The following is a 6,960-nucleotide window of genomic DNA, read 5'->3' on the forward strand; positions in this document are numbered from 1 at the left end:
TTCATATGCACATATTTCAATCACATTTTACAAGCTTATCAAAATATCTAGTTTTTAGTAAATTTATACTTAGTGGTGGAAATCATTTGGTGATTTCTTAGGCTTGCTTTTAATAACTTTTATTTAGAGTATTAAAATGTTTTTGTGTTATAAATAAAAAGCGTTCAGTAATATAGATTTTAATGCACTGGTCCTATGCTAGCAGGTAAACAATTTCGTATTTTAATGAAAATTAAGTACTATTAAATAGAATTATATGCAGTGTAAAATATTTCTACTTGAAATGTTGTATCCTAGTCCAAAGAGAAACAAACTAGTAAGTTAGTTTCGCAATAACGGGAGAAACGACAGGATTTACTAACAAATGGTCACAATAACAACCTAACAGCCTTATGAGTGACTAAAAAATGTAGAAATAAAGGACCCTTGTAAAAATCATGGCACTGACGTTCATGCAGAAAATTATTTTTTTTTATAACTCCTGCATTAAATTAAACAAGACTACTTTAACTTTAATGAACATAATACTCATACAGATGCAACAGGTGTAAGTCTTTCACAACTGAAATTAGCTCTGATTTTCTTCACTGGCTGTGGACTAAGACCATAACCACTGTTCTACTGAACATTGTTTTTTTTTGTTGTCAGATTTCCCACGTGATAAGCTGGCATCCAGACTCTGAAGTATTTCTTTCCCAAATATATACTAGTACCAGAACCAAGATTAGTATTCAGTAGTTTTACTTGTTATAAGACAGCACAGGTGGGAAGCTTCATGATGGTTCTCTTCCATTACCTCAAGTCACCTTAGCAAGGTAATAGCCATTATTATTGGTATCGATGGTAATGTTAAGAAAAAACGCAAGCTCTAAAAGCCAATAAAGGACAAGAAAGAAAAACTCTATAACCAAAGCACTTTTAAAAGGTAGACTTTTCTTACTTTCCTTTATCAGAGACAAAGAGGTATCAGCGGACGTTTAGTTGACGGAAGAAGAAACACAGCAGTTCCAAGTTTTGAAATACATATATATTAGCTCATGATGTGCTTGTCAAGTTTGTATTAAGTAAATCAATTTAGCCATATTTTTTCTGGGTCATCAGAAATGTCTCTCCTAACTACTGTTAATTTACAACAGGCTAGGACACAGTAGCCATGATTTGTGAATGTATCCTATTTCCCACAAACTTGGGAATGAATGAGAAGGGATTTACTAGACACGTTCAGTTCCATTGCTTGTGTCCGATACTGTAACAATTAATGCAGACATTAAGTGACTTGAGGTTTGACTAACGTCTATGAGGTTAAAACTATTGTAATTGGAACCATATCTCTCGCTGTATACCTAGAAAGAGCTGGGATTTGCTATTTAATCATGGCACTGTACAAGTAGTGGCTGATTGCAATTTGACCAAACTGCTGGTGTTGGTGGAGCTATAACTGGATACTAAAAACAAACTTAAGATAATGGCTTCTAGTTACAGAGAAACTGGTTAAGGACAATTATCTTATATTAAACTTCTGTATGGATTTCAAGCCGTTCAAATCTTTGTGATGATGTATGGACCCAATAAACAAACACTCAATACACTTGTCAGTCATGATGAATGTTCTTCATCTTGTTGTTTGACCCCTTTTTATTTTAAAAGGGTTAAAAATCCAAGAGAAAGAGGAGATTTTTTATATGTGACCAGTGTCATTGTCTTCCACATTTAAATTCGATATCCTACTGCCTAAGGTTTGCTCAGGGTCTCTCGGTGTGAAACTACTGTAAGAGAGGCGCATTTCTGGTTCTCTATCTAGAAAGAACTTTCATTTTCGCTCAGTTCTCACAATGTGTTTACTATTGCAGCAATAGATGCAAGCCATAGAACATCTTTTGCAAAACCAGCATGAAAGTTGCGAGACCACGCCCAACTCCCTCAGTTTCGTGCCTAATGCTTTTGTAGCCACATATTCTTAAGTTACTTATAATTCAAAAATTATTGATTATCGTGGACTGCATACAAATTTGTAAATCAATTATTAAGATGCTTGTCAAAACAATAAACAACACAGAAATAATACAGAATTTGCAATAATTAAAAGACATCCTGTTTCTTTTTTTTATTTTTTTTATTAATTTTGCGGAAGCTACCCGAAGGCTATCTGCGTTACTCGTCCTTAATTTTGAAGTGATAGACTAGAAGGATGGCTGCTAGTTAACACCACTCACCGTCAACTCTTAGGCTACTTTAATCAAATGGTGAAACTTGACCGTCACTTCCATAACCTATCACCGTCCCAAGGTGTGCAAGTGGAAAGGGTGGGACGCGAACCATGGTTCCTTGCATCCACATTCTGAAATACTAACCACTATGACACACCCAGCTTTCCCTCAGTTTCACAGCTGTTACTTTTGTAGTTGTATATTCTCAGGTTTTGTATTGCTTTTAAAGGTTGAAAGTAAAACAGTGATATGTTAGAGACAAGATAATGTAAAATGGTATTTACTATTTATGTTGTCTCCCTAGTGGCACAGAGGAACGTCTGGGGACTCGCACCATTAGAAACCGAGCAGAGCACATATAGCCCTGTAGGTAGATTTATGCTTAATAACAAACTGTTTAAATTACCCTCAAATCTTCAATGAATCAGAATCTGTGGTTCTACGTTGTTGAATATGTCAAGCACGAATAGGCGGTTTCTAAGCTCTTTAATCAATAGGATTTTTAATAAAAAATCTAACTTTAACAATTGTCTAGATTTACAAGTATTCATTTTTATTTTTAACTTAATCAATGGTTTACATTTCTGAATTTTACATTTAGTGTTAACACGATAATTAACCCTTATTCATTGTAAACAACATACATAATACGTATAGTACACCACCTTCCCCTATGTCCTTCAAATTATCTGTAGTCATTTTCGTTGATCTTAGGGTCAACCCGTATGCGCATAGCTACCCTCGTGCATTTCACCTGCCTTGAAATATAGTGATAAAATATCTATCTAGCAGTAAACAAACTATAAAGCCGATTCATATCTACCGAAGCTCTGGAAGAAAGTTCAAAGCGCAGCATTTAATAACTAGTCAGGTAACTATTTTAATACAAGTTTAGAATTAATTTCTCTGTTTTATTTTTAAATCTGTTCTTCGCGTCATTTATGACGTCATTACGCATCCCAATTATTCAAAGATTTTAATTTGTTTCAAGTAATAGTAACAGTTTGGTTTAATATCGTCTTGTGAAAGCACCCTGCTCGGAATTATTTTTTATCCAGAATCTGCGAAATAATACTTGGTATACATTTTTAAAAACACATGTAGATCTGAGAGCTATACAATTATGTTTAATATGATTCAGTTTGACAAAAATTTCGTCTCTAAAAGATGAAGTCATGTTTTTCATTGTTCATAAATAACATAATTTTCCAATAAATGGGTAGAATATAAAGATTATATTGTATTTTGTTTCGTTTATTTAGGCTAATTGACTAAAATTTCGGAAACATATCTTTCTTTAATGTTAATAGAAATTGTGAGCTTTCTACAAACTGTCTTACAATGCTAATAACTGGGTTTCGATACCCTTGGTGAGCAGAGTACAGATGGCGTTGTGTAACTTTGTTCTTAACTACAAACAAAGCACGAAAAACATTTTTTCTTTAAGTTTTATTACCTTGAAGGACCTATCAGTCTGTTACAGATGTTTAGATTCATAAAAGAAAGGATAAATGTTGTTAGAAGAATGGTTCCTGTTTGACGAGTTTCTGCACGCAGCTGCTGATTTCTAGTTGTCTGTCTTCTTCATTATAAGCGTTCTGTTACAACAGTGGTCCAAATAAGACTCAACGCAACTTCTTGTTGGGTAATCGCCCCCTCCCCAATGGCACAGCGGAATATTTGCGGACTTACAACACGTAGAACTGGGTGTCGATACACATAATAGGTAGAGCACAGATAGCCCACTGTGTAGCTTTGTGCATAGCACAAGCGAACAAAAACACATTTGGTTGAATCTCTTCTGTTATTTATTTTTTATTTGTTTTTACAAACGCAGGCACACTGCCGAATTTGAAGTATAGTGTGAGAATTACTGAGGAATTCATTACACCTTGACCGGAAATATTGGTTCGAAAGTATAGCTTAGAAACCGCCTATTCGTGCTTGACGAATGTAGCGCTCCGGTGTTGCTATAATGCAAAAACACTCAGCGAACTTTCTTTATAGCTACGTCCGTACTTATCCAAGCAAAGAATATTTCTGTTGCTACTTGTATACTCTCCAACTCTAGCTGAATACTTCTATACTCTCTAACGATTAGTTTTTCTTTATCAGCTCTAAAGAAATATTAAATGTGTTGCTACAATGATGCTGTCTTGATACACTCCAACTAGACCAATTCTTAGGAAAAACATACCATTATCTGTAATGACACTACAGTGAAAACAATTGGTATGTTTTATATGAATAATAATACGAAAAAAACAACTTTTTTCAAAGAAATAATCCAGCATATTTCAGCCATAAGTAAAATGTATTAGTGGGCGTTAAGTAGATGAAAATATATGTATACCAAGCTGAATCCAATATAACCACTGTATACTATAAAGGTTGTCTGACGTTACATTTTACGGGATTTTTTAAAGATTAAACAATGAAATGGAACGTAATAAAAGAAACCCTATTTTTTTTCTAAAACTGGTGAAGCGTAAATTATTAAATTTTTTTTGGTTTGTTTTCAATTTCGCGCAAAGCTACACGAGAGCTATCTACGCTAGCCGTCCCTAATTTAGCAGTGTAAGACTAGAGGGAAGGGAGTTAGTCATCACCATCCACCGCCAACTCTTGGGCTACTCTTTTACCAACGAATAGTGGGATTGGTCGTCACATTATATTTATAACGCTCCCACGGCTGAAAAAGCGAGCATGTTTGGTGTGACCGGGATTCGAACCCGCGATCCTCGGATTACGAGTCGAACGCCTTAACCCACCGGGCCATGCCGGGCCGAATTATTAAAAAAATTGATATGATGCTTTCATTGTTTGTTTGTTAAATTTCGCGCAAAGCTACACGAGGGCTATCTGCGCTGGCTGTCCCTAATTTAACAGTGCAAGACTAGAGGGAAGGCAAGCATTGCATTTTTTTTTTCTCTATACTATCTATGAGTCAAATTGCTCATAGGTCAATGCCTTTATTGGTTACGAGATCCCTAATATGAGTCGCTAAATAATTTAGTAAAAAATCCCACCAGCATTGCAAATTATTCCACTAATTATTGCTGGAGTTCAGTATTTATGCCATTCGGTAACAAAGCGGGAATTTTGAGGGCATATAATAGTAAATTTAGGGGTTGATACCCGGAGCGGACACAGCACATATAGTCCAATTGTAGCATTGGCCTTAAAATGAACAAACCTTGTATGTTTCACAAAGAAAATGAATGATTTCGTCAATGTTTTTTATTACTTGTTTATATCGAGTTATGTAACCAGCAAAATAATAAAACTGACTCAATACGAGGCAACATACAGGTCTCATCAATATAGAGAATAGTGTTTGAAGTCGGCAGTTTTAAGGTTAAAGGGACATATAAAGCTAACGTGTTTTATTTGAAAAACCAATAATACAGTCAACATTAATATAATTAAAAATGTAAAATACTCGTAGCTCAAGTTCTGTTTATAATAAAAAAGTGTCTCATTTCGAAGGAAAGTGTGACACATTTACTTCTGTAAAAATAAACTACTTCCCTTGAATTTCTCATTTTTATAAACCTATTTTCAAAGTGAAAATAATTGTAGATGTTTTTTTTTTCATTTTAGTATAATTCATTATTAGAAAACTCATAATTATACATACATTACGACATTAAGACTGGTTGATCAATCATTTCAAGTTCCCACAATAAACATATTTATCTGTTCAAAGATACGTGTGTTTATATTATTAAAACCAGATCGGTTAAACTGGGAAAAAACAATGTTTTGTATTACTTCCAAAAAGATTACCCAAACCGTTGATGTTCTTATTACTGATAAGTACTGGTGCTCTAAACATTTGAAAGAAAAATTAATTATTTTTTCTTTTACTAAAACTAATTAATTATTGTTCCTGTTATGCGTTGTACACACCCTGCGTAAGTTTAGATTTTCAAAATCATTATTTTTGCTGTTAATTTTGAAGAAACAAAACTAATCATGACAACGTTAAGTAGGTTTTAAAAACACAAACAATAGTTAGATTCCCTTGTACTCGTTTGTTGTTGTTTTTCGCATATTCCGTTATTCTAAAAGTTCGTCCAAACTTTAAAAAAACCTAAGTTTTATAACATTTCTTTTTATGTGTGTGTGTCTTTCCTTATAGTAAAGCCACATCGGGCTATCTGCAGTGTCTACTGAGGGGCGAATCAAACACCCTGATTTTAGTGTTATACATCCGAAGACTTACCGCTGTTCCAGCGAGGTACATTTCTTTCGCTAGTTATTAGAGATAAATCCCTGTATATATCAACCAACAAGAGGAGCGTTTGTACTGATTGTGTATGTTAACGAGCGACTTAAAGCTAAGTTGCCAGGTGTGAACATATTTGGGATCATATCTGTGGAATTAAAACTAAATATAAGATCAGTTGGTATCTTTTCATTTAAGTTGCTTATTTTAAGACATAGGAAAATTGAAGGGTAAATAAAGAATTATTTTGATTTAATAATTTCGACGAACAAAAATACTCAACTGAGTCAGCACGTGTGACATTTGTACAGCTTTACGATTATAACTTTCAGTCACGTGACATGTGTATGTTCTATGAAGTAAGCAGAGATGAAAGTGATTTACTTTATTTTTAATACAGTCATCTGGATATACATAGAAGTATCACGGTCAAAACTATGAAAAAAAAAAAAAAGACCAAAAGCCACCGACGTGAGTTCCGTGTTATTCACGTCTGCATCACCATAGATAATATTTCTTGTA

General features: G+C 34.1%; 1 long non-coding RNA gene across 1 annotated transcript; it reads left to right on the forward strand.

Moving 5' to 3' along the window:
* Positions 1 to 2,928: 2,928 nt before the first annotated feature.
* LOC143231539 (uncharacterized) lies at positions 2,929 to 6,615 on the forward strand. The gene is made up of 2 exons (XR_013016970.1): positions 2,929 to 3,078; positions 6,352 to 6,615. It is a non-coding gene; the product is annotated as an uncharacterized LOC143231539 (long non-coding RNA).
* Positions 6,616 to 6,960: the final 345 nt, after the last annotated feature.

This window comes from Tachypleus tridentatus, chromosome 11 (assembly GCF_004210375.1).
Source record: "Tachypleus tridentatus isolate NWPU-2018 chromosome 11, ASM421037v1, whole genome shotgun sequence".
In the NCBI taxonomy this organism is placed as follows: Eukaryota; Metazoa; Arthropoda; class Merostomata; order Xiphosura; family Limulidae; genus Tachypleus; species Tachypleus tridentatus.